Consider the following 16,089-nt stretch of genomic DNA (forward strand, 5'->3'; position numbering starts at 1 on the left):
CTTTCGGAATGGCAGGCAGTGACCAGTGGGGTACCGCAGGGTTCAGTGCTGGGACCGCAGCTGTTTACAATATATATTAATGATTTAGATGAGGGAATTAAAAGTAACATTAGCAAATTTGCCGATGACACAAAGCTGGATGGCAGTGTGAAATGTGAGGAGGATGTTATGAGAATGCAGGGTAACTTGGACAGGCTGGGTGAGTGGGCAGATGCATGGCAGATGCAGTTTAATGTGGATAAATGTGAGGTTATCCACTTTGGTGGTAAGAATAGGAAGGCAGATTATTATCTAAATGGAGTCAAGTTAGGAAAAGGGGAAGTACAACGAGATCCAGGTGTTCTTGTACATCAGTCACTGAAAGCAAGCATGCAAGTACAGCAGGCGGTGAAGAAAGCTAATGGCATGCTGGCCTTCATAACAAGGGGAATTGAGTATAAGAGCAAAGAGGTCCTTCTGCAGCTGTACAGGGCCCTGGTGAGACCACACCTGGAGTACTGTGTGCAGTTTTGGTCTCCAAATTTGAGGAAGGACATTCTTGCTATTGAGGGAGTGCAACGTAGGTTCACAAGGTTAATTCCCGGGATGGCAGGACTGCCATATGTCGAAAGATTGGAGCGACTGGCTTGTATACTCTGGAATTTAGAAGGCTGCGAGGGGATCTTATTGAAACATATAAGATTATTAAGGGTTTAGACATGCTGGAGGCAGGAAGCATGTTCCCGCTGATGGGTGAGTCCAGAACCAGAGGCCACAGTTTAAGAATTAGGAGTAGGCCATTTAGAACGGAGTTGAGGAAAAACTTTTTCACCCAGAGAGTGGTGGATCTATGGAATGCTCTGCCCCAGAAGGCAGTGGAGGCCAAGTCTCTGGATGCTTTCAAAAAAGAGATGGATAGAGCTCTTAAAGATAGCAGAATCTAAGGTTATGGGGATAAGGCAGGAACTGGATACTGATAGTGGATGATCAGCCATGATCACAGTGAATGGCGGTGCTGGCTCGAAGGGCCGAATTGCCTACTCCTGCACTTCTTGTCTATTGTCTATAATATTGTTGCAGACCGGCCGATGGGGGTGCTATTAATCATGACCCGAATATAGGTGATAAGTCAACTATAAGTCACTTATCAGTGGCTAATACACTCAATTTCGCTTCTAAAAGGGTTTATCTAACGAATTTAATATTAAACACACAGCGCAAATTTTCCTCACGTGAATATAGTGATAAGTCAATTATAAGTCATAAAGGGGGTTCCTTATGTCCAGTCTATTCCGCAATTTAGTTTTCGTTGCATTCATTGCAGAAAAGCCCGCTTTGCAGAGACATGTTGGAAATGGAAGCAACGTTTTCAGTGCCTTCATGGCTATCTCAGGATATTCGGCCTTGACTTTGACCCAGAATGCCAGCAGAGATGTTATGTCAAACATACTTTTCAGCCCACTGTCATTTGCAAGCTCGAGGAGTTGATCTTCTTCCTGCGCTGACATGGATGATTCACCGCGGATATTCACAAATGGGTCACGGACCCATTCCTTTGCACGTCTTAGGTAATTTGCGGTTCGGAAGTAACACTTGAATTCTGTCGACAGTGAGGATAGGTGTTCGCGCACCAGCTGTGAGCCTCAGTCTCTCCCAAATTCCCAACTAATTTTGGGAACATGTCAAATATGCCCCTGTTCACTCGCCGTCCCCACAGTTCCAGTTTGGCTGTGAAAGCAGACATTTTGTCTGCCAACTTGAAGACAGTTGTCATTCTCCCCTGAAGTGACAAATTGAGTTCATTGAGCAGGTTGAAGATGTCACACAGATAAGCGAGTTTTGCTACCCACTCCTCGTCACTGAAGTGTGCTGCCAGTGGTGACTTTTTTCCTGAAAGAAATCTCTGTAGCTGCTCTCTTAACTTAAAAACCCTGGCCAGGGCTCTCCCCCTTGATAGCCACCTGACTTCCGTGTGTAAGGCGTTTGTGCTCTGCATCCATTTCCTCGCAAAGTTGCTTAAACAGACGTGAGTTAAGGGCTTTTGCTTTGATGTGATTGATAACTTCAACAACGTCACTCAATACGCTGTTAAGATCAGGTGACATTTTTCAGCTAGCCAGCATTTCCCTGTGTGTGAGACAGTGTGTAAACTGGCATTCAGGAGCAACCTCTTTGACTCATTAAGCCGTTCCAACAGCTGTGCTTCGATGTCCTCCGCTATGTCATCGATTCTGCTTGAAACTGTGGTAGCTGAAAGAGAAACCTGTGCCATCTTGTCAGCTGCAGCTTCTCCCAACAGTTCACGGCACATGTCCTTGGCAGCAGGCAGAATCAATTCTTCACCAACAGTGAAAGGCTTCTTAGCCTTAGCAATATGGCTAGCCACTAAGTACGACGCTCTCAGAGCAGCAGCATTTGTGGAGGTGGTGGCTCTCAGCACTCGCTTCTGTACCGCTTGCTCATGTTTTTTTCCGCTCAAAAAACTCAACGGGTTTGTCTTTCAGTGCAGGGTGCTTGGACTGAAGGTGCCAAAGCAGTTTTGAGGGCTTCATTGCCTCATTAGACAGCTTGTCTCCACATATCACACACAGGGAGCTTGGAGCGTGCGAGTCACCGGTCGCAATAAAGCCATATTTTATGTATGACTCGTCGTATTTTCTGTTGAAGGAAGCTTTCTTTTTTTGCAGTCTCAGCCTCAGCTGTCTGTGCGTTATCATCATCGTTAGGCCTTTTATGTCCCTTTCCATCTCTTCCAAAGAAACTCTCAAGTGACGTTTGTTTTTTAATTCATTGAGTAGTTGTAGGTTAATGACCAACTGATGTCCTCGCATGGGTAATGACCTCGTGTGCATTCAAGTTCAACAGTGGGTGTGACAGGGAATGAGGAAGGATGCAGATGACTCGTATCATTTCCTCGCAGCCCAGTAGCACATGCTTTGCGGCCCGGTACCGGTCCACGGCCCGGTTGTTGGGGACCACTGTTATATGGCACTCCCTCACTATAGGATTAATATCTCAAAGACTATTTGACTTGGAGCTTGTTAACTAATTTAGCCAATATATTATAAAACTTTTTGAAAAGAATTACAAATACAAAACACAATAAATTTTAAACATAGTTAACTTTAAGTTGTGAGTTGTTTTGAATGATGGAACAGAATCAAGATCTGGCAAATGTGCCTACAGATTTGTATCACTGTGATTAATCAGTACAGGAATTTATTTGATCAGGGGCTTTAATTCTTTCCACTTGGCTTCATAACATCTGCAATCAGTAACTAATTGGAATAGTCCCAAATCAACAAGCATTGGAAAGCTCATTAACCCTCTAGCTTAGTAAGTTGAAGACTGAATAAAATCCAACACCAATGCTGTATGTACTAATGAGGCAGGCTGGAGAAATTCAGCAAATTATTGAGTTTGCCTTAGCACTTGACTGAGTTCTAATCTTTAATCAGTGATGCTTCAGTCTCAGCTTGCCTTTCTTGGCTTTTTCTGGAGCATAAATGCATCCTTCCACCTTTCCCAGAGGATAGTAATATCCTTGATTTCCAGGAGCATGACCATATCCTTCCTCCATTTCCAGAAGAATATATGCACTCATCAGGTATTTATAGAATAACTGCACCATACTGCCATTGGCACTGACTTGAATCCCTGGGCATTGTGTTTCCCCTTTACAGCCAGTTAAAATGACAATTGTTTGGGAACAATATTGTTGACTATTTCTGGGTATAGCTATTTAATTGAGTTTACCTTTTAATCAAAAATAAAATTATGTTTGTACTTTTTAGGTTTCATAGTAGTTTGGAAATGCTTTCAATGTGCCTCATTATAGGAAGGATGTAGAAACCATAGCGAGTATGCAGAGGAGATTTACCAGGATGCCGCTTGGTATCGGTTGGGTGAGCCAGGGTTTTTCCCTTTGGAGTGAAGAAGGATAAAAAGTGACTTGATAGAGGTGTAGAAGATGATAGGAGGCATGGATAGAATGGATAGCCAGAGACTTTTCCCCGGGGTGGAATTGTCTAATATGAGACAGAATAATTTTAGTGATTGGAGGAAAATATGGGGGAGGGGCGGGATGTGAGAAGTAAGTTTTTTTTTTGAGTGGTGAGTGGGTGGAATGCGCTGCCAGGGGTAATGGTAGACATAGAAATATAAGGGGCATTTATGACACTCTTAGATAGGCATATGGATGTTAGAAGAATGGAGGGTTATGTAGGAGGGAGGGGTAGATTGATCTTAAGAGTAGGTTAAAAGGTTGATACAACATCGTTGGCCAATGGCCCGTACTGTAGTGTTCTATGCTATTGAACGTTGTTTTCACAGAGCTACTTTCTCTGTTCCAATGCTGAATTGTTCGTTGGCCATTATTCGCTCTACAGTCTTTTTCATTGATAATGCCTCTGTCTAGATAAAATTATTCACTTAGAATAACGAGTAGCTGGTGAGGGTTTTGTGGATCTAGGTGATATTTAAGTACTATAAGCATTCAAAATATGATGTTTATAGCAATGTTATCAAATCCAGACAGGCAATTTATCCTATTCCTGTTTATTATCTAAACCTCTATATTTTTGTTGGCTGAATTCCTGTTGTTATTCACCTCCTTTGAAAGTTATCAGGGACTCTTTAAAAAATGATTTCTTCGAGCAGGATTTTGTAACATAAACTTTCAAGTCGCAAGTTACAATCCTTGAATCTACCAATTCAGAAGTATTTAATCATAGTAACTTTGAAGATATGATCAATCTTCAGAATGCCATGTTGCCACAGTTTTATACCTCTTAGCTTGCCTCATTTTCTTTCAAAGCTTGAGAGTTGTAACATCTCCATCAGTTGCAACAGGCATCCTGTCAAATGACATGAAATTTACACGTGGCCTTAAATGATGAGTGCTACTAAGCTATTCAGCCAAAAGAAAGAATCAGTGAAATTAAATATAATCTTTTCCAATATACCCCAGCCAGCAATGAATATTAATCTAACTACATCCGTACTTAAAATCACAAACAAGAGAAAATCTGCAGATGCTGGAAATCCAAGCAGTACACGCAAAATGCTGGAGGAACTCAGCAGGCCAGGCAGCATCTATGGAAAAAAGTACAGTCGACATTTCAGGCTGAGACCCTTTGGCAAGACTGGAGAAAAAAAAGATGAGTAGATTTAAAAGGTGTGGGAGGGGAGAGAGAAACACAAGATGATAGGTGAAACCGGGAGGGGGAGGGATGAAGTAAATAGCTGGGAAGTTGATTGGTGAAAGAGATGCAGGGCTGGAGAAGGGGGAGTCTGGTAGGTGAGGATAGAAAGCCATGGAAGAAGGAAAAGGTGGGGGTGGGGGGGAGGCTCACCAGAGGGAAGCGATGGGCAGGCAATGAGATAAGTTGAGAAAGGGAAAAGGGGATGGGGAATGGTGAAGGAGAGGGCGGGCAGCCATTACCGGAAGTTCAAGAAATCAATGTTCATGCCATCAGGTTGGAGGCTACCTAGACAGAATATAAGGTCTCATTCCTCCAACCTGAGTGTGGCCTCATCATGACATTAGAGGAGGCCGTGGATTGACGTATTGGAATGGGAATGGAAATGGGAACTGGAATTAAAATGGGTGGCCACTGGGAGATCCCACTTCTGGCGGATGCAGCGTAGATGCTCAGCGAAACGTTTCCCAATCTATGTTGAGTCTCACCAGGAGCCCACACTGGGAGCGCTGTACTTTTCTGTACTTGTCTATAGTTTAATACACCATTTGAACCAACTCTGAATACATTTGCAATTTTTAAATTCCTTATCCTTCTGATTTGGTGTATTCATTGCCACTGAACTAAAAATCTGTGGTCACACTCTCTAACAAACTTGCATGTGTACCCTTGCTTCATGCTGGTCACTCACCAGAACTTTCCCAAGGGGAGGAAAAGATGGGAAAAATAGTACCCTTGAGAGTAATGCTTGAAAAAAAATTAAAATAAGTATTTCCCAATCCTTTCTTTGCTCATGAATAAATTTAATTATTGTCAAAGTTCGTGTTCGGACTTGGAAGTGGAGTCAAGTTGGAGATTTCATCCTTATTTATATATAAGGGTGCAGTATTTATTTTGAAATATAACATGTTCTTATCATTTTATATTTTTTAACCAATATCTTCTAAGGTGCCATATTCTCTTATGCCTGACTGATATTAAAATTGCCTTTTCTTGTTATTTAGCATCATTTTTGCCTTCTTAATATATGCTCATCCCAATCTAGAAATTTGATCACAAAATTCAAAAAGGCCTGTTTTTGTAGAGTATAGTAGGTTACTACACTGTTTGTGCATCAGCATTTGAAAGAGATATCAAGTGCAAACAGGAATTGATGCAGGTGGTGGTAGAACACTGTATGACAATATTGGCATTATAGTGGGAAAAGGAGAGTTGCAATGAGACCCAATTCATTTTGGACACCAATCACTGAGAGCCCCTTCAGGTACTCAAGCATTGAGAAAGACAAATCATATGTTGGTTTCAAGAGGATTTGATTAGGTGACAGAAATGTTTTACTACAACTGTAATAGCCTTTAATGAGGCCCCCTCTGGAATTTTCTGTGCAGCCCTGGTCTCCTTATCTGAGTAAGGATTCTCTTTTTAATATATGTGCTTGTCCTAATCCAGAGGTTTGAACACAAAATTCAAAGGATCCATCCCAGTACGAGGTTTGAAGATTTATTATACTGGCGGTGCTTCCAACATTTGAAAGAGATATAAAACACTGTCAGAAAACTGCATATACAATTCCAGATGGGTTCTCACCAAAACTATTACAGCTGCATCAAGATATTATTGTCATGCAGAGTGGTAGGACTAAAATGAGATGGGTAGATGAGGCCTATACTGGTGAAGTGAAGAATGAGAGGTTATCACAATAAATCCTACAACATTTTAAATTTTCAGATCTATTTAAAAAAACTATAAAATTCAATGTCAGGATGTAGGGAAGATGTTCTCAATGGCTGGAGTTCAGAACCAGGAGCCACAGCCTCTGGGCCAAGGATATGCTATTTGGAACTGAGGTCAGGTGAAATTTCTACACATGAAGGGATGTGAATCTACTGAGCTATCTACAAAATAAAAATACAGGAATAAATTAGCTAGTCAAGCAGCATCAGTGGAATGGGAAACCAGCTACCATTTCAGGTCAAAGACCTTGTTCTGCCATTATTTATCTTATTTGATCTAGGGTCCAGTATATAACCATGAGATTAAATTCCCCTTTTCTTCCAAAGGATAAATTGTGATTGAAATCTCTCTAAATACAGTAGTTAACTGCAAAGTAAAACTATGGTTAAGGTGTAGATGAAATAATTGGAGAGAATGCTTGAAAGGTAACAGCCCTCAGATCAAATTGCTTTCTTTATAATGAAACTTGAGTCAGGAGGTAATGAATATTTGCTTCATTGCACTTTAGCAAAATTGAAGTATTCTGTAGCATCTATAATAATTCTGGAAGAATATTTGCTTTTCATAACCTGTACTGAAAGTGTTTGGATTCTCAGAAAGCACAGATGTCAGCCTTTACAAGCTTTATGAACTGACTAGAAATCTACTTTAGACAACTGCTGCTGATAGATGATTATTTGTGATTAAAATGCTTACTTCTGAAGAAGTAGAATTCACTGCTAAAGCCTCTCATTAATAAATCTGTTTATATTTCTATGGTATCTCACCAATAGCTTTTGATAGTTTATTAATAAGAATCGGGTATCAATTGGCTGTATGAGTCCAAGTTAATTACAGAATGCTTTGTTGTAAGGTTGAAGCATAGTCCTGTCAGATAGCAAGTGTTGGCTTAATAGCCTTTTATTATTACTGACAGCTATGAGGAATTGTTAGCGTGAGTGCTTTGTGCAAATAGTGCAGTGTGAATTAAATAACAATCCATCAGCCTTTTGACTGTTGCTAATCTGAATGCATTATAGAGGTCACAGAAGTGAGTTAGTCACAAAATACATGTATGGACAGATGTGTTCAAAATTGTTGACAATTTCACAAAATCCATTTGTTGAAAAATATAACTTAGCAATTGGAGGCCATGCGGCAGTACAATTCAACATATTGGATTTTTCATTGTTAATGCATCCTCAGGTTATAAGCAAGCAATTGTTATACAATCAGCAGCAGTTAGGAGAAAATGATTTAATAGCATGGTCTACTTTAGTTCATTTACCCGTAGGTTCCAGGTAAGAGTTCAGTCCAAACAGAGGAGTCTCATCTCTGGAAATAAAATATGCATTTGTTTATTATGTTGCATCATCTATGTCTAAATCAAAATTCCTCCCAATTTAAATATGTGCATGGAAAGAATGTATGAAAATTTAATAATATCGTAAATGGGAGTAGAAGGCGGCCATGTAGTCTCTTAAGACCATTTTGTTATTTAGTAAGATAATACTTCATCTGATCTTTGGCCTCAACTGCTCTTTCTTGCCCATTCCTCATGGCCATTGATTTTCCTTACTGAAAGCATCAAGCTTAGCCTTGAATATATTTAATGACTCAGCTTTCACAACCCCCTGGCCTGGAGAATTGTGGGAGCATTTGTTAAAATTTTTAAATTGCCAACATACTCGTTTTTTAATGCTGTGTAAAAGTGATAGCAGTTGTGTAACAAATGTCATGTAATTTTCATAGTTTACATTTGTAGAAGGGAAAGCCAAAAAGACTGAATTACTAATTTATGCATACCGTGCTTAAACTGGAATTTGAAAAAAAGACACAGCTGTCTGCCTATGATTAATGTTGTAAATGCCTTTGTATGAACAGTGAGTCAGTTTGGGGTTGAGCTTAGTCATGATCTTCTTACAATCAATAAGCCACCTTATCTATGTCAACTCATAATGCCTATTTAGATACAATTCTGGAATATAGCTTGGGTTTCTAAAACTGTTGTTGAAAACACCTTTCTAATGTAAGAGGAATAAAAAATTGAGTATTTGCACAAACTCCATATAAAGAAAATAAATATTTTCCCCATTCCAAGTAATGAGTTGGAGATAATTAACTTTGAAACAAAGGACACTGCAATACTGTGAATATCATGGAGTATTGAGCAATACAGCACAGAAACAGGCTCTTTAGTCCACGATGACTGCTGAGCATGATACCAGATTAAACTAATCTCTTCTGCCTATACATAATCTGTATCCCATTCCTGCACATTTTTGTGACTATCTAAAATCCTCTGAAACCCACTATCGTACCTTTCTCCTTTACTGCACTGGCAGGGCATTTCAGACATTCTCTACTCCCTGTATATATAAAAAAAACTATCCTGCACATCCCCTTTAAATCTTTCTCCTCCCAAATTAGAGCTATGATGCCCTTAAATATTTGACGTTTCTGCCCTGGGAAATAATTTAGAAAAAAAATTTCTACCCTATTTGTGCCTCTCATAATTTTATAAACATTATCAGGTTTCCCTTCAGCCTCCAATGCTTCAGTGGAAACAATCCAAGTCTGCCCAAGCTTATAAGGAATACCCTGTAATCTAGGTAGCAGTCTGCTACACCGCTTCTGAACCCTCTCCAAAGCTTCCACATCCTTCCTGTAATGGGTCAATCAAAACTGCATATCGTACACCATGTTTGGCCTACCCAAAGTTTTGCTGTATCACTATATCAGGACTTCCTAACTCTGATAGTGCCCCTGGCGATGAAGGCAAGCCTTCTGTACCATTCCACCTACCTGCATTGGCACTATGACAGCGGTTGGACTTGGAACCCAGGATCCCTCTACACATAAATGGTGCTAAGGGCCCTGCCATAAACTGAATACTTTTGCCTTACATTTGACCACCCAAGTTGCAACGCCTCACACTTGACCAGATTAAACACTATCTTCCACTCTCCACCCATAACTAACTCGTTTATATTCTCAAAGTTCAAAGTACATTTTATTATCAGAGTACATACATGTCACCACATGCAACCTTGAGATTCTTCATCTCTGGGCAAAACTTAGCAAATGTATCGAACTAACTGTACACTGTAAACATCAGGAACTGTTACCTGTAAACAAACTGCAAATGCAGATATAAATAAATAGTAAATAATGAGCATGAAATAACAACATAAGAGTCCTTAAATGAGTGTAGTTATCCCCTTTTGTTCAGGAGCCTACTGGGTGTGGTTTAGTAACTGCTTGAACATGGTGGTGTGAGTCCTGAGGCACCTGTACCTTTTACTGATGGCAGCAGTGAGAAAAGAGCATGGCCTGGGTGGTGAGGATCTTTGATGATGGATGCTGCTTTTTTACAGCAACGTTTCATATAGATGTGATCAATGGTTGGGAGGATTTTACCTGTGATGCACTAGGCTGAATCCGCTACCTTTAGTAGGATTTTCCACTCAAAGGCATTGGTGTTCCTATACCAGGCCGTGATGCAGCCAGTCAGCACACATTCCATCACACATCTGTAGAGGTTTGCCAAGGTTTTCGATGACATGCTGAACCTCCACAGGCTCCTGAGGAAGTAAAGAAGCTGTTGTTCCTTCTTCACAATAATATGATGGGTCCGGTACTGGTCCTCTGAGATAGTGACACCCAGGAATTTAAAGTTACTGACCCTCTCTGCCTCTCATCCTCCAATGATTACTGGCTCATTTCTGAATCATTTTCAGGCTTCTGTACTTCCTCCCTGATGGTGGAGTCGAAAAAAGGGCATGTCTTAGATGGAGTTGGTCTTGATGATGGATCCTCCTTGAGGTGCCTCTTGAAGATGACTCCCATGGTGGGGAGGGTTGTTCCTTGATGGATCTGGCTGAGTCTACAACCCTCTGCAGCCTCGTAGAGCCTCTGATAGATCCTCTGAGATGTTGACACCCAGGAACTTAAAATTGCTCACGCTTTCCACCACTGAGCCCTCAGTGTGGATTGGGATGTACTCTCCCAACATTTCCTTCCTGAGGTCAACAATCACTTGGTCTTGTAGATGCCGAGTTATTGTTGATGTGCTGCCACTCGACCAGCCAAACTGACTCCTTGTGCATCTCCTTACCATTTGAGATTTTACCAACAACGTTGTTGTCATGGTGATTTTTTAAAATTCCATTTAAGTTGTGCTTAGTCACACAGTCATGAGTGTAGAGAAAGTAGAGCAGTGGGCTAAGCACACATCTTGAAGTGCACCTGCGCTGATTGTCAGTGAGAAGGAGATGTTATTACCAGTCTCCACTGACTGTGGTCTTCCGATGAGGAAGTTGAGGATCCAGTTTCAGAGGGAGGTACTGAGGAGCAGGTTTAGAAACTTGATTGTTAACGCTAAGGGGATGATGGTATTGCATGCTGACTAGTAATTGATCAACAGAAGGGTGATGTATGTTTTGCTGTGTCTAAGTGCTCCAAAGCAGTGTGAGGTTGCATCCACTGTTGTGGCTGTAAGCAAATTTCAGCAATTATGTATCCTTTCTAGCCGTTACCAAGCTCTCAAAACACTTCATTATAGTTATTGAGACAGCCTGCTCTACTAGGCCACTGGTATGATACTAGGTATCATACCAGTATCATACTGGTACTAGGCCCTTTGAAGCAGGTAGGCACCTGAGGTCGCAGCAGTGAGAGTTTGAAGATGTCATTGAGCACTGTATTCAAACTCTATTCAGTTTGTTTGCACAGATTTTTAGTACCTGGCCAGGTATACCGCAGGGGCCTGATTCTTGTGATGATTCACTCTCTTGAAAGATGTTCTGGCGCCAGCTCCCACGATGAAGATCCCAGGGTTGCTGGGTACTCTGGGGATTCACATAAGTGCAGTATTATTCCCCCTTTCAAAGGATAGGGTGTTGAAAGTTTGTGAACCCTTTAGAATTTTCTCTATTTCAGCATAAGTATGACCTAAAATGTGATCAGGTTTTCATATAAATCCTAAAACTAGAAAAAGAGAACCCAATTAAATAAATAACACAAAACATTGTACTTGTTCATTTATTTATTGAGAAAAATGATCCAATATTACACGTATTTGTTGGAAAAGGTATGTGAACCTTTGCTTTCAGTAACTGGTGTGACCCCCTTGTACAGCAATAACTGCAACGAAACGTTTCCAGTAACTGTTGTTCAGTCCTGCACACTAGCTTGGAGGAATTTTTGGCCATTCCTCCTTACAAAACTGCTTCAACTCTGGGATGTTGGTGGGCTTCCTTGCATGAACTGCTTGCTTCAGGCCTTCCACAACATTTCTATAGGATTAAGGTCAGAACTTAGACTCGGCCATTCCAAACCATGACACTACCACCACCATGTTTTACAGATGGGATGAAGTTCTTATGCTGGAATGCAACGTTTGCTTTTTGCCAAACATAGCCCTTCTCAAAAGTTCTATTTTGGACTCATCCGTCCATGGAACATTCTTTCAGTAACCTTCTGGCTTATCCACATGGTCTTTGGTAAACTTTAGACAGCCAGCAATGTTCTTCTTGTTCTATTTTTGCCTGATGAACACTGACAGTCAATGAAAGAGAGGCCTGTAGCACCTTGGATGCTACCCTGGGGTTCTTTGTGATCTCCTGGAATATTACATGCCTTGCTCTTGGAGTGATTTTTGTTGATCAGCCACTCCTGGGGAGGGTAACAATGGTGTTGCGTTTCCTCCATTTGTACACTATCTGCCTGACTGTGAATTGGTGGAGCCCAAACTCTTTAGAAATGGTCTTATATCTTTTTCCAACCAGATGAGCATCAAGAACTTTTTTTCTGAGGTCCTCAGAAATCTCCTTTGATCAAGGCATGGCACATTTCCAAAAACCTGTGTGGTGGAGATCAGACTTTGATCGCAAAGACCCAGGTTTATGTTCTTTAAATAGGGCAGGGCCTCCCACATCACACCTGATTGTCATCTCATTTATTAAAGCACCTGACACTAATTTCCCCTTTAAAGGAACTGGTATTCTTAGAGGTTCACATACTTTTTACAACAAATACATGTAATATTGGATCATTTTTCTCAGTAAATAAATAAATGAACTAGTATAATGTTTTTTGTGTTGTTTATTTAATCGGGTCTGTTTTATCTAGTTTTAGGACTTGCTTGAAGATCTGATCACATTTTAGTTCATATTTATGCAGAAATAGAGAAAATTCTAACGGGTTCACGAATGTTCTAGAATCACTGTATTTATGCTATTAAATCTTGCAGTTTGAAGTTAGCTGTTTAAGTCAAAAACAGTAAATGCTATGGTTTATATGAATACTCTTCAATGTCCTGCAACAAACCTATAGCTTAGAGTATTTTCTTTTGCAAACAGAGGTGCCAAAGCTTTACTCTAGATTATTCCCTCATTTTTAAAAAATTGATTTTCTTCAAAAATAGTTGTAACAATCTGGGGAAAAATAAGCTTTTTCTTTATCAGTTTTGTCTGTCAATTTATGCTGGTACCAATTGAGAGCTTTACCCTGCGACTTTCAAGTTACATTTGTATGATGACAAAACATTCAAGAGCTGAATTGTAGATAGCTGTTACTGCAAATACAAGCTAACAGCAGTATAACTCAACAATACAAAGAAAAAATGATGAAAAGGTCATTTCCAATAAATATGATTCAAGTAAACACAAATATATAAATTTGAATGTTCCTTCTAAGGGAAAACGAAGGCAATTACTTGTATGAATACTGACAAACCCATGGAAATTTACCATTCGCCAGGAAGCAATAATTTAACCATCACCAGTATAAAGTTAGATTGAAATTGTATTGACAAAATATTTTAAACTTTAACAAACACAATAAAACTATATAATACAAAATAAAGAAAAGTATCCATCATTTATAGAAAAATATTAGTCTATAACTTGCACATAATCATTGGAGCAATTGTTGTGAAATCATTCCAGTTTGCTTCACTTTGTTTACTCGCAGTTCTGACATGGTTTTGTGCTGAAGAATCCATCCTAGGAAAAAAAAATGTAACATCCAAGGAAAATGGTGTTGAACTTTCTCCAAGGTCGTATGCTAGCTAGCTAACTAAAAATTACCTGCACATTCTCTGTGAGATCATTGTCTGCATGAGGATTTTCTTACAGCAGTATCTCTCCTTCCAGATGGGTTCTGTGAGTGTTTCACCATGTTCTTCTGCTCTGTTCATTGTCCATTTCCATTTTCCTTCTTTCGTCTTCTCAATCCTGCACTCTGTCAAAAATAGCTTCCCATTCTTTTCCTGCCGCTCCCGCTCAAAGAAATGTTAACAAGACAACTCTTACTGGCTAATTCAACAAGCCTAACTTATCAATCAACTGATTTTTTTTAATTTTAAAAGTAAAAATGAAATTCTCGATTGTATAATGTAATTATAGGAATGCTTATTGCATTTTGAGAAAATCTACAGAAAGTAAAATATTCAACAGCTTCACTGCATTAATAATACAGTGGTCATAAACCAGGGTATTATATTAAAATTATTCCATCTGTAACACATTTTACAAATATACAGAAATCTTGGCAAATAGTTCTACAGATCACATAGACAGTATTTTTGGTGTACTTTTAATAATGAGTATATTCAGAAGCAAGTGGTATGGAAACACGAACTAATTTTAGATGAAATAATTTGCTTTAATAATTTTTCTTTCTCTCTTCCTTTCCAGTTGTGTAATTCTATTTTAGTATTTTTGAATGTTTCCAATAAAGATCAATCTATACCACATAGAGAGACAAAAATATGATCCTTATTTTTATTCCATACTCCGGTTTCCTGCTATTATTGCTACTTGTGGCTTTAAAGTTTTGCTTTTTTTTCTCTCAACCTGCCAATGTTTTGCAGATTAAGTAAACGTATAATTCTGAAATTAACAGAATGATATGCTAGTCAGGGCACTGCATAGCATTATGTTTTTGGAGTAAGATCTTAAAGTACAAAGTTTATTTAAGATAAAATTACGACTGCCAGCCATGTTGTCTTCATTTGTTGCATTTTGAAAAACAAGGGAGATAATCCCAAAGAGCAGTGCAATTCTTTATCGTACTAAATAAGAGAGTGTGTTCAGTGTTGGCAGAAACTTCAAAATTTTAACTGTTCTCACACTAAATTTCTATTGCCTTGGAAACTACTAGAATTGTGGCTCGCTGATTCCATTGGGTTCCTTCCAAGAATATAAATCAGACTTGTGTTCCAGCTCCTTTTCTGCACAGGAACAATATTTCCCATGTTCTGCATGTTTTGTTTATGCATGAAGAAAAACCTATGAAAGGTGGATTTGTTCTCAAGAAAATATGCCATTTTAGTGAGACTAGTACCTTTCGAAAACCTGACCGACTTAAGAATTCACTTTGGCAAAGAGAACAGAGAATTGTGTCTTTACTTTCAATGACAAAGCACAATTACAACTAGTAGTCCAGGATTAGAAGTATTTTAAGAAGCATTTATTGCTTAAAAAGGGATAGATAATGTTTCCAAAAATATATTAAGATTGCTTCCCATTTATTTCCACATACATTGTCTGGAGAACAAATTCTAAAAGGTGCAAGGGGTCATTGACAGAGGAGTCTGAAATGTTTTAATGTTTTTAATTATGTTCAGAGGGAAAGGTATCCTATTCATCTGATGAACCTTTAAAACCAGTGTGGCCAAAATAAATCTGTGGCTCTGATTTTTTAGTATCTGCATTGGCTTATTTTCAAAATTTCTGATTAGTTCATTTTAAGCAGAGCTTTGTGATTGGTTGGACTTTTATAACCTATAAAACTAACAGATAGTAGGAGGAAAAATAGTTCTTTTTAGCTTCCAAGGAAGTATCCTGTTTCAATTTCCATGGCCAAACCAGCAAACCTAAAGAGAAGAACCAGATGTCATAATTCTTAGTCACAATACTTGTCAGCAAATTGCTGATGTCTTCATCATCAGTAAAGCATCTGGCATAACATGTACCATAATTCCCCTTTTATCACACTTCTTAATGCCTGAACCGGAACTCAAGAGTATGTGTCAGACCTATTCTTCCCCCATGCTTCTACTGTGTTACTCACAATTAACAGGCTGAGTAAAAAATGGCAATCCATAGCTACCATGGAAATACACCTCAGAATTAAACAACTAGAAGTACAATGACTGATCCCCAATGTGTATCTCCAAGGAGGCACATCC

At 39.3% G+C, this 16,089-nt stretch overlaps 1 protein-coding gene across 1 annotated transcript in view; it reads left to right on the top strand.

The window, feature by feature from the left end:
• The window catches only part of cog6 (component of oligomeric golgi complex 6), a 90,248-nt gene that overhangs the window by 23,487 nt on the left and 50,672 nt on the right, over positions 1-16,089 (top strand). The window lies entirely within an intron of this gene.

Source organism: Mobula hypostoma, chromosome 7 (genome assembly GCF_963921235.1).
Source record: "Mobula hypostoma chromosome 7, sMobHyp1.1, whole genome shotgun sequence".
Lineage (NCBI taxonomy): Eukaryota > Metazoa > Chordata > Chondrichthyes > Myliobatiformes > Myliobatidae > Mobula > Mobula hypostoma.